A 13,372-nucleotide genomic window follows, 5' to 3' on the forward strand; every position below is an offset into this window, starting at 1 on the left:
GGACAGGGATCCAGTTTATTGAGGGAGTAGAGGGAAAACTGACATTTTTATCAACTTATTTCAAATCAAAAAACTATTAGGAAAAAAAGAAAATATACAAATACTCCTTTTAATTTTAATGACAATGACTTTTTTTTATTAGAAGCTGGTAGATTTTTATTTATTCATTTAAATGCATTGTCATGTAGCATTGTAGGTCGATCAACTTTCACTTTGAACACTTCATGCATTTGGCAGTCACAACTACATGATCCATAAAAAGCAAAATTTTACATTTATGTGAAGTGTCAGCACCTTGTCGAATCATTATACATTTTTTTTTTTAATAAGTGCTGTTTGACAAGAGTGAAATTCTCTGAATCCAGATTGAGATTTTGTTATAAGATCAAAAGTTGAGTTGAAATCTCGCATTTGGTTTGCTATGTGCTTTTCAATTAGTTTAGATAATGTTGGTAGTATAGAAATGGGACGGTAGTTACCGGGGTCTGAAGTGTTGCCCTTTTTATATACAGGAGTGACTTTTGCTTGTTTCAACTTCGATGGTAATACTACTGATACTAGCATTAATTAAACTTCAACGACAGTAATTTAGTGTTACTTGGTTAATTATACAAGTATTATTTTGCGTTCAAATATATTTTGACGAGTTTCCTAAGAAAATGAGAGAAAATAATCCGAATTCAATGCTGTACAAGTTGTGGATATTTAGATCACGCATTTCCACTAGAAATGGATGTTAACATGGTCTTGTTATGTGTTATTTACAGCTTCATTTGTTGAAAACGTAGCAAGTTTGTAAGTTGCTGTTCTTTTCTTTATTTCATACCTACATACACTCAAGAAATAACTATTTCAAATGCTAAGAATAAGTCAGAAAGTGCGTATAAGTGCCCCATAATATACATGTACTACATGTCCAAGATAGAAGAAAAAAAAAAAAAAAAAAAAAAAAAAAAAAACCAAAACTGACATTTTTGTCAACTTATTTCAAATCAAAAAAACTATTAGAAAAAAAGAAAATATACAAATAAATCTTTTAATTTTAATGACAATGACTTTTTTTTATTAGAAGCTGGTAGATTTTTATTTATTCATTTAAATGTATTGTCATGTAGCATTGTAGGTCGATCTACTTTCACTTTGAACACTTCATGCATTTGGCAGTCACTACCTACATGATCCATAAAAAGCAAAATTTTACATTTATGTGAAGTGTCAGCACCTTGACGAATCATTATACAGTTTTTTTTTCTTTTAAATATATTTATATTACAAATATCCAGGACAGTCAAGATTTTTTTCTAAACTTTTTTTAGTTTTAATTTTACAGGGTCTTCTGTATTTTAACATACAGTGCTATCAGAAATTGCTAGATGTATAAATATATATATAAATAAATGTTATATGTTGATCGATGCAGTCCAGATTTAACTATATTTCAAGAGTTGCTTATCTACTGCCTGCTTTGCCCAAGATGAATATATGATGGAAGAAAATGACAACATAATTATCCACTTAAATACTTGCATTGATAAAATTGCATGGACATCAAAAGATGCAACATTTCACCCAGGCACAAGTGCATATAATAATAATAATAATAATAATAATAATAATAACACTTTATTTAGAGAAGGTAGCCTGATTAGTGTGACACACAATTCTTCCTCAGGGCCTTCTAATTACACCAATATTACATCAAAGTAGCAAAGATTAACAACTTGCAAATGAGATAATATGCACAAACAATGCCACATGATAATTCTGATAATGATAATAATAGTAAACAAATATATTCTGATGACAAATAGATTAATATGCATTTGTAAGATTTGACACAATATACATGTACAAAAGATATAAATCAGAGTAATGAAATTCTATTGTTGAAGATATATTTTTCTACATTTCGCTTTAAGAGTGACAGATGTGGTGCACATCTTAAATCTAAAGGCAAACTGTTTCAAATATGAACACCAGAATACTGGAGGGGATTTTTAAACAAATTAGTTCGGTGTTTTGGAAGGCGAAGGTCAAAATTAGATTCTGAACGTAAAGTGTAAGGATTAGAAGTTTGAAAAATAAATAAATCTTGCGGGTAAGCAGGGCTCTGATTGTTAAATATTTTGTGCAACAAGATACATTTGTGTATAGTTACTAAATCAAAAACAGATAGCCAGCTTAATTTTTTCAAATGATGGAGCATCAGGGGCATCAAGAATAATTCTAGTGGCCCGTTTTTGAAGCTTATGATTTTTTCTCAAAGTAACTAGCTGGTGAATTACCCCAGATAGTCAGACATTAATTAGTAGAAGGCAGGATAAAGGCATTATAAAACAGTTTTCTAGTTTTCAGAGGAAGACATTTCTTGATTTTTCGCAAAGTATATAATTTATATGTTAAAGATTTGTAGACTGAGTCTACATGTTTATGAAAATTTAGTGTTTCATCTATATGTACCCGAAGTAGTTTTTCTGTTTCAACATTGTCAAGGTGTTTGTCAGAGACATGTAAACTGAGATTTGGATTATTTAATTTCCATCTTCTCTGTTGAGTTCCAATCAACATACATTGTCTTTTATCGACATTTAAAACCATTTGATTTTCTAAACACCAATATTTAATATTTTCTAAATCAGAATTTAGAGTTGTCTCAATACTCAAAATATTTTTTCTCATAAACATACAGAGTTGCTTCATCAGCAAACATATCATTTTTTGTATGGCAAACATGTAAGGGAAGATCATTAATATACAACGAAAACAATAATGGGCCTAATATTGATCCCTGTGGCCCTCCTGTTGTGACAGGTAAGACATCAGAAGAAGATGTACCAATTTTAACGCATTGTGTCCTGTTATTCAGATATGAGTGAAACCACTCAATTGACAATTCATCAAAGTTGTAATTCTTTAATCTATCTATAAGAATGTCATGACTCACTAAATCAAAAGCTTTGCTTAAATCCCAAAAATGTTATGCCTATGAGATTACCTTGATCCATAGCATGATACGAAGCATCAGTTAATTTAATAAGTGCTGTTTGACAAGAGTGAAATTCTCTGAATCCAGATTGAGATTTCGTTATAAGATCAAAAGTTGGTTGAAATCTCGCATTTGGTTTGCTATGTGCTTTTCAATTAGTTTAGATAATGTTGGTAGTATAGAAATGGGACGGTAGTTACCGGGGTCAGCTTTGTTGCCCTTTTTATATACAGGAGTGACTTTTGCTTGTTTCAACTTCGATGGAATAATACTACTAATACTAGCATTAATTAAATGAGTGACTGATTTACCAACGATACTAGGTGATAGTTTTTGGAGACGAGATTATTTAATTTGAAATGAACGCAATGTCTCTTTCTCTCGAAACAATCTAGGCATTGATTCCAGAAATACTTATTTGCTTCATCAAGTTGTGATATCTCTTCTTTTAGAGTGTGTCCCTATATACATGGATCAGAATTCCTCACGAAAGTGTCGTTACCCAAAAGAGTTGGGGAAACATTTCAGAAACAATGCTTTTGTAAGGCAGTATATTGCGACTTTTGGAGCGTCTGTGTTTACTTTATTGGTAAGTTTGATTGATGATCACATAAAAATTCCCGATTTAATTCAATTTAATGATAGTGTTTACTAGTTATTGAAATTTCTTTTTTTTTCATGAACATTTTTTTTTTTAATTTGATTTTTTTTTCAATTTTACATTAAGTTCTAATAAGTAACAACAATTTTATCGATTGATATAAATAATTCATTTTTTTTATTTTGATTTTGATTTTTAAATCTTATCACTTTTAAAGAAATACTAATGCAGATATCTTTTTAATTTTCCATTAAACCAACAATTTACCATTTTACAAAGTCACTCTCTCCAGAGAGATCTATCTATTTCAAAGAGGGGAATTTGTCATCTAACCACTGAATTGGTGTCATAGCATCAATATCTATTATAACGATAATAGTAATAGCAATTGCATTTGTATTCTTTTCATTCTTGATTTTTACAAAATTTGGATTCTCAATCAAAGGATCAAGAAACACTCGTACCTAATTTGCTGTGCGAGTAGAAAATGATTTTTACAAAATGGAGGCCGAGTTTCGTTCAGATGTACATCCAAAGACTTTAACAAATGCAAATATCCATCCTTTATTTAAAGACTTGCATACAGCTTACAATTAAATCTGCAATTCCGGAGAGAGAAATTCGGAGAAAGAAGAGAACAGCCGTTCTGAGAAACGATTTCGAAGCTCACAACACAGGGGAGACAGATAATGTGTATGTGTTTACATTTGCATCTTTTGGAAGTGAAAGGATTGGGAATTCAATTTATCAATATTTTAAACTTCAGTACAGCAATTTTTGTCTTTACTACTTTCGCGGTACTTTCATTTCGCTTGCTGTTTTTCCTAGAAAAGGATAACTGGTCAAAGAATAATAACATGGATAAATAATAAGATACAAGTAATTTTCACAACAAAACTTGTCATTTTTTTCTTTTGTTTGATAATGAGTTATGATAAATTTTGATGCAAAATGTTCTTTTGAAAACTGAAGTATAAATGTTAGATTGGAGATTGAATGATTCTATGCAAACTTCCTAGTCAAATGAGGGGAAAATATTGAACTGGAACTGAGTTTTGCAGTAACATAATTATTACATCATAGTTACAATTGTTACATCATAGAAGTCGAGTAGTATTGAACATTATTTCCTGGGGTGTAGAAACAGAGTGCACAGAGCACCCGAGATTTCCACGCCCTATGAAACTGTATATCCAACAAGCATTCTGAGAGTATTGCATTTATTTAGCTATACTAGTCCGCTACCGGCAAGTGTATTTGGTACCCGTTAAAGATTGAGAATGCCATAAGTCTGTCAAAACTCAGTGTAGCGGAACGTAATACAAACTTGATCAAAATTGGTACCGTATATGATTTATATTATGACTCCTGGGTCGAGGCCTCTGCTGGTGGATTGTTAGTCCTCGAGGGTCTCTACAGCCCAGTTACCTATTACAACGGTACGTAGAATTGTTAAGGCATATTATGAAGAAATCAACGGAATATAGACATGCACAAATGGATACAATTTTAAACTGAATTTGTTTTTGTATAGCTATTATTTTATCACATGACTTAAATATTATTTGAAATAACAGTTTACCCTACTCTGTAGTGAGTTTAGCTTGGTCACCTTATTTGTTAGTCACGTGATAAATGTATATAATGTGAACTGCATGGAGGTCATAAACAAATTTCAATATCGCAAGGGCATACCCATGTTCAATTTAAAATTTTAATTCATAATTGTTTCTATACATCTTGTGCTTTCTGTAAAGTGCTGCTGCTTTAACTAGAATTCTCACTTTATTAGTTTAAATTTCAAGTAATGGGACTTCACCTGAAAAATGCGTGACCTTTACAAAGTATTTCATGTGTTTGTATGTGAAGTTCTCGATTTCACGAATGCAGCAGCGCTTTTCAAGTTAAGGAACACTTCTTCTATCTATTTTTGAAAAAAAAAGTCAAGATCTATTAAGTGTGTACCCTTGCGCTAGGGCGATTTATCGAGGCACCTCAGTGTTAAATGTGCCATTCCTTTACACAAAACACGGGATAATAAATCTGATACACTTTCTCATTAAAAAAAAAAAAATAATTATGGCATTTAATAAATGTTACACATAGGAACTAATGTTCTATTAAACGTCTGTAAACAATATTCTGTTTAATAATAAGATAAATTTCTCACTGTGAAAAATCATTTGAACCGCCACTCACTGCACATAAAATGCGTCGAATTTTACCATGATGACGTCATGTCGACAAGTGCATTGCAATCAGTGATTTGTTTATATCTTGCGTGAGGGATTTAACTAGCGATAAAAATAAATGCAGTGGTAAGTTTTGATGTTGATTAATACTATTATACAGTTTAAACTCGCAAATTATTTCATTTTATGATATTATGAAGAATTGATATTTTTATGTGATGTCACAGTAAGCATGCCTCCTTTATGAAGCCTTAGCCGTGCAGAAAAGTGCGGGAAACCAAGTTGGACAGACTGACAGACAGGCAGAGGGACAGCTAGATGACAGACGGACAGCTAGACATCTGGACAGACGGACAGACTCAGACAATACTAAGTCAGATACGTGCTGACATTCCTATTTTTTATTGACAAACATAGACAATTACTGACAATGTGCTGTCTTCACTGCAAAACTAAGACTGCCGGTACTGATAAACTTAGAAAAGTGCTGACAATCTTAGTAAGTGCTGATAAACTTATACAATACTGTCCCCGCTGAAAAACTTAGACAAGTGCTGATATTTACTGATAAGTACTGTCCCTATTATTCTCGCTCTCAGGGAGACTGCAGAGGTCTGAAATTGATTTTTTTTTAATTCTAAAGAGGCTTTATTTGATTTTTTTTTTTTTTTTTAAATATAACTGTGCCCCAATTATATTTTTAAAAAGTTCCTCTGAACATTTATAGAAGAATTATTCATTCAAAAATATTTCATAAGGATAACATACAATATAAAACTTCAAAACCTTTCAGCAGATACATGATTGTAAGCATTTTATAAATTTATTTTTTACTGGCGTTTATAAGCAAAATATGGCGTTCTACGGGGATCTTTTCCTCCTTGTTATAAAAATGATTATTATTTTATATTCCTTTAATTTACATGTACTCCCTTTTCTGTTTAATTATGCATGAAAAAATTGAACTGTCTGGTAAGATGTGTTATATGCATTTAATTTTAAATAATTATAATACTTTAGATCCGTAGAATGCTGTGGGGCCGGGGTACCCCCTTTTCTGATGTAGTTTTCATAGGGAAATTTTAACGTGTATTTGTTAAAATGCAGATGAAAAATCCGATGTAAATCAGCTTGCACAAAATCTAGATCACTAATTTTGATCGCTTAGTTTCGGACCATGGAGCAATTTATTTTTTTACTGCCTGACGCCCATGGGGTCAGGCAACAAGTGTTTAAGCAAGGTTCAATAACTTTGTTTCCTCCATGAATACTGTGTCATAGCATCTTCATGTATTAATACATCATTTATGATTTAAATTAAATTTTTCTTATCCTTGCAATTAACACATTTGAAAATAAAACAATGAACGAAAAATTATTGAAACACAACATAGAAAATAAATACTGCAAATATTTTCATCCTGCACGCGCTGAGATGTTTTTTCAAATCATAAAGCGTGATTTTTCCTACTTCCTTGAAGAGACGCTTGTTTGTACAATGATGAATAAATCTCGCACTTCACTTGAGACCTGTATGTTCCTTTCAGATAATTGCAATACATTTTATTTTGTTCAGCCAGATGATGTAATTAGGAAAGAAGTTTGATGATCAGATTCCGTATCCACTTTTCCCAAGGAAATTCATTCAACAATTTCCTTTACTTATTTGTTCTAAATTCAATTTTCTGCGATTAGGAACAAGATCAGCATGAGATTTATAATCGAATTCTATTTCAGTTATGTATTTTGCATTTATTTTTCTAATTGCTACTCATTCAAATAAAGCTGTTGGAAAATGTGATGGGTAAGAAGCACATTCAGTTTGAGTTGTTGAACTTATAGATTGTCCTTTGTTTCCCATATATTGAGGTAATAAAATCAAAATACATGTAACTCTCTCTCTCTCTCTCTCTCTCTCTCTCTCTCTCCAGTAGTATGTTATATATTTGCTTTGTTTAACAATTTTACAGCCTTTTAATCTAAATATAGAAAAGTAAGCATGCTTATATCAATAAATTGCATACTTTTTATATTCCCATCCTTAAAAGTGTTATAACCCTCATTCCCTAGAAGTCGGTTTAATACCAAAAGAAATCATTAAAAGGATTTAAGCACCTGATTCTAAAATTTCAATTAAAATTTCAAACACCTTTTAATATTCTTGTTAAGAAAAACAGCATAAATGAATTATTTTACAATCCTTTCTTTGAATGTTCGTATGTGTTAATCAGAAAAAGAATAATTGTAATGATTAATTCATTGATCTTGAGTATCAATATGAGTTGAAACCAGACTCTTTTATGGTAACATTTATTTAGTAGATCATGTATATATATATATGTTTTTTTTTATTTCAATAAAATCTCGTTGTTAACTACTGTGAAATATATCAAAGTCTCAATTTAGACTTTGACAACAGATTACTTTCAACATTGTAGCGAGGAAATTATTTTTTTTTTAATTTCAGAATGCTCTTCTGGATTTACGGGACCTAGTCGTTCATTACAATGCTGCTATCCTAGTTATCAACGATTTTGTCAGCAATTGTGTGATTGTACAGAAATATACTGCAATAAAATTATAGGCTGTCTACACACTGAAAATGGAGGTGAATATTATTTCGTAGCAGCAGTTTTTCATCCAACCAAATTGCCTTTTCTTTCTTGATTTTGAATGTAACTGTTTCTCTTTAAAAAAATCAAATTATACTTAATAATTTTATGCAGGTCAAACCAAACTGATTTCAAAAGCGCTGGTGGTAACGCTCTTACTCATTCTTGCCGCAATTTCTGCTATGCTATCATTGAGGAAAGTCTGCTTTCCAAGACTGCAAAAGAAGAAAGACGCTCGTAACACGTGAGAAATTCGTGCAAAAATTGGTACACATTCTTATATCGATATACTAGAAAACAAATGTGACGAAAGCAGAAATGCGAGTGGCAATAGCTTTTTTTTAATATGGATTATGATTATATAGAGACGGAGAATGTAGAATCATAAGATATGTATATGCACGGCCTTGGAAAAGAACTGCTTAATTAAAGATATCTCAGATCTTCAAGTGTTAAACCCATCAGTTTTTAATTATTCAATTCTTATTAAAGTGAATATATTATCATTTAAGAATGAGTCTTATTGATGAAAAATGCTGTTACAAATACTGTTTTTTGGACTTGCTGCCTAATGGTATACATTGCGAACATGCTGACTGAACACATTTACATTCCTTTTGTTCTTCTAATCTTGCAGATAACCAGAGGAACATGTATAAGGTTTTTGCCTTCAAGCTATTAATTTGATTCAGAATTCTAAGAACTAGTTGAATTAAGTATTATTCTGACTGTCCGTTTATTTATTTGACTGTAAATGTAAAGAGTCAAGGTATATGCAAAATCAAAATTTAAAAAAAAGCAAAAACAAAAACAAAAAACAAAAACAAAAAACAAAAACAAAACAAAACAAAACAAAAAACAAAAAAAAAAAAAAAACAAAAAACAAAAAACTTAAGCATAGATGTAATCATATGATTTTTTTTTTCAAAAGCTAACATTTCAAAAATGCAGCACACACGAAAGGCATTTATTTAATCAATGTCATGATTGTTTCATATATGCAAAGAAAAAATATATTAAAAAAAAAATATTTTTCAGTAATAAGAAAGCAAATGCTGTCAAGGATTGTATGATTTTACCTGAGGAAATGTAAACAAGGTGTTTTTGCATTCAGCGCAAATTAGATTATAATATTTGCGTTGAATAGTTAGCTAAAACTTTCAAAGTACATCTCTCTCTGCATTTGTAATCTACCTTATCAAGGAAATCATGATATCAGATATGAAATAAAAAAAAATGCATGATAAAATCGGAATCTGTATAATGTAGAGGGAAGAAATAAATGTTTGTGATACTGAAATACGTTAAGAAAATGATCAGTGACCGATCGCAATGAAGCCTACAAAAATAGAAATCTATGATCAGGGCATAAACAGTCTCCGAATAAGGGATTAAGAGCCTTGGAGGAGTAAGAAGTGACAATAGACACAAGGTGTTTCTTACAGGTGGACGGAGGATGCACAGTCCTCTCTGGCACCTATACCCACTTTTATTTTCATAAGTCCGTGTTTGCTCTGCCAAAAATATACATTGTTTGTCTCAACTTCTATAAAAAAATCTACTGTTATTAATCTTCACATTTCATTGACAAGAGAATAGTTTTGCTTATTAAAAGAGGGGATTGGACGGGCGCTGTTGATCATAATGCAATGCATGCATTACTTATTTTAAAATCGTTTTCTCTATTCCTGATTATTAGGTAGACAAATCAAATGCTTGATTTTGATGAGCAAGATTGACGAGTCTCTTATAAAAAATGGCAATTTCCCTTTTTTTGTCATAGTACAATATATATGCCCTATACACATATCACGAATATATACCGGGTATGTATGTATGAATAAATTGACATTTCAAAAAAAATTTCTCAATTTTCCAATTTAAAATACAACACAATTTTACTTTTCATTTAATCAAAATATTTTCATGACCAGTAAAATGTTCTAATCTTAACTGAAAAGGGAGATAATCCATATTTACAAAAACAGTATCATATCCCATTTTTGAGGGGTTTTTTTCAGCCTATAAATTTTTTGTAAGTCCAACAGCCAAATCAAAAGGTCACGCTTGTTTCATACACACCATACCCTATGGGTATGATACATAGGGTATTATACAAGAATTGAAATTGCATTTATTTTTATTTTTTTTTTTTGGGGGGGGGGTTAATATATTGATCCAACAACCATCGAGGGACAATATTTACTTCCTTCTTTAGGATCAGTAAATGCATACACCTAGGCAAGCCAAACCATTGTAATGACCTCAAAAACAGAAATAATTGTATAACATACAACTTGACTTTTATTTTAATGATAATATGAAAATCATTTAAGTTTCCCTCTTGGTTACACCTTTCAATATACACCACAAGAATTTTGACTGAATTTTACCTGCATGCAATTACATGTATTAATTAAATGAAAGATGTCTTTTACACATCATTACCAAGTCATCTGCTTGTTTTCCATTCAATTTTATCAGTTTACCCTACATCAAAAATATTAATTACTGGTACATGTATCAAAATCATGAATTGATGGATGTAAACAAAATTTTAATGGTTTACATCTTTGTAAGATACAATAATGCTGAACAAAATATCACTAATCACCGATGGTTCTCTTTTGTAGTAACTGGCTGTCCTTTGTTTATTTATGAGTCTCTTCTAGTGAAATATAAAACTGTAACCTAAAGGTGCTGAAGATCCATGGGAGATGAGAGTCCATGCCTGATTATCTTTATCCAAGTACCAGCATTGAATCCATTCTTTGAACTCTAATCTTTGTTATTCCTAAAATAATAGTTACATATAATTATCATTTACCACATTAAAACTCTTTGTTCTACATTGATTTAAAGGTATTAAGGAGGGTGGGGGGTCAACAAATTAACCATCAGATATAACTTATTTTTTTAGATATGATATCTTAAGCTGTCAACTATCATTTGGCAAAGAAAAAATTCATACATTTTAGTTTTAAAATTTGATCATTTTTGTATATCTTGATATGGAGCTCTTCTTCTAAAGGAGATCAATATAGTCTAAAAATGTCGACGACCACCCAGCCCTCTTAAAGGGTTTTTTTGAATTTATAAATTACTTGACATGGAATCTCAAGTTTATGTAATGCAGTAATTTCATGTAAAATCTCAAATGGTTGCATGTGCATGGCATGTGGTCCCCCACCTTTGGAGTCATTAGTTGATGGTGTGCAATGATGTTTTTCTTGCTGTCTCAAAAATACTGTCAGCTTTTCCTTCATAACCATGATGCAAACCATCTTGCGCATTCTGTGAAAATGATATAGGGTTTCATTTCAAAAGTATATAATTCAAATTACTAAATATGTAAAATATCTTTACCATATTTTCTATCATTTATGTCAGTTATGAATTCTGTAATCTTGCTACTGATTAAAAACTACAAAATCAAATACCCGGTACTCTCACAGTATATGTTATAAAACACCTTTGGGTCTTCCCTTTTCATTCTATCTCTTCAGTCAAACAAGTTCTTGATCATTCTGAAAAACAACAAGCAATATTTTTCATCTAGATTTATATGCAATATGACATACATAGAGAGAGAGAGAGAGAAAGAGAGAGAGAGAGAGAGAGAGAATAGGTATAAAGACAACTAAATATACCTATTTAAAAACCTTAAATTAAATTTACCTGGTGATTACAAAGCACAGTACACTGTTTTCCAAAATACACTAGCTTGATTTAAAATGTTGTTGGGCCAGTAAAATGTAAGTCAGCAATATCTTGACAAGTCTAATAGAATTTTCAGTGATATATCTTTTACAAATTATACCATCAGTAATGTTAAAAAATGTGCATAAACAGCCTTGTCTGAAAAATTATATATTTATTAAATAAATCAAACTTTTTGGTGGTTTTTTATACTTTGCTTGATTTTTTTTTTTTCTGTCCATACTTGATTTTGTTATTAGTCCCCTACCGGTGAAACCGGAGGGGACTATAGGTTTCCTCTGAGTCTGTCCGTCCGTCTGTCTGTCTGTCCCTCTGTCTGTCTGTCAGTCTGTCCCACTTGGTTTTCCGCACTTTTTCCCTAAACGCTTGCAGATATTGAGCTGATTTTTGGTATGTGAGTGTATCTTGATGAGTTACAGATCAAGTTTGCATTTCGTTCCGCTTCATTGATTTTTGACGGAATTATGGCCTTTTCAATTTTTACGGGTTTTCCGCAATTTTCTTCTAAACGCTTGTAGATATTGAGCTGATTTTTGGTATGTGTCTTTACCTTGATTAGTTATAGATCAAGTTTGCATTTCGTCCCGCTTCATTAATTTTTGACGGAATTATGACATTTTCAATTCTTAACGGGATCCAGATTACACTTGCCGGTAGGGGACTAGTATTGCTAATGCAATACTCTCAGAATGCTTGTTTAGTTATCATTTCTGACTAGTGCCATGTTGACATGGGTAGAGCAAACAAGAGGCCAATTGGCCACAATGCTCACCTGAGTCAATATCTTCATCAGCAGATTTTTCTAATATATATTCGTATGTAAAACTTTGATCCCCATTGTGGTCCTACCCTACCCCAGGGGTTCATGATTTCAACAGATTTGAATCTACACTACTTGAGGATTCTTCAATATATATGTATCTGTATGACTAATCATGGCTTTGCTGTTCTTAAAAAGAAGAATTATCACTACCTAGTGTGAAACTTTGATCCCCCATTGTGGCCCCATACTACCAGTATGTCTAGTTCTTGAGAAGAAGATTTCTAAAGATTGTTACCTAGTATCTACATTTTTTTAAAGTAAAATTTTGACCACCCATTAAAGCCCCATGCTACCGCCACTTTTCACAAAAGTTTCAACCCTTTTGGCCCAGTTTTTCATGAGAAAAGATTGATAAAGGTTTATATATATATATATATATCTGTATGTAAAACTTTGATTGCTTATTGCGGCCAATCCATATCCCTTGGGATCATGATC

General features: G+C 31.4%; 1 long non-coding RNA gene across 1 annotated transcript; it reads right to left on the reverse strand.

Annotated features, from left to right (window-relative positions):
* Positions 1-11,039: 11,039 nt before the first annotated feature.
* On the reverse strand, positions 11,040-11,860 carry LOC133178724 (uncharacterized). The gene is made up of 3 exons (XR_009720012.1): positions 11,832-11,860; positions 11,582-11,685; positions 11,040-11,185 (listed from the first exon to the last, which is right to left on the reverse strand). It is a non-coding gene; the product is annotated as an uncharacterized LOC133178724 (long non-coding RNA).
* Between the last annotated feature and the right edge of the window lie 1,512 nt (positions 11,861-13,372).

Source organism: Saccostrea echinata, unplaced genomic scaffold (assembly GCF_033153115.1).
Source record: "Saccostrea echinata isolate AGI-Se365-2 ecotype Australia unplaced genomic scaffold, CSIRO_AGI_Sech_v1 ptg000003l, whole genome shotgun sequence".
In the NCBI taxonomy this organism is placed as follows: Eukaryota; Metazoa; Mollusca; class Bivalvia; order Ostreida; family Ostreidae; genus Saccostrea; species Saccostrea echinata.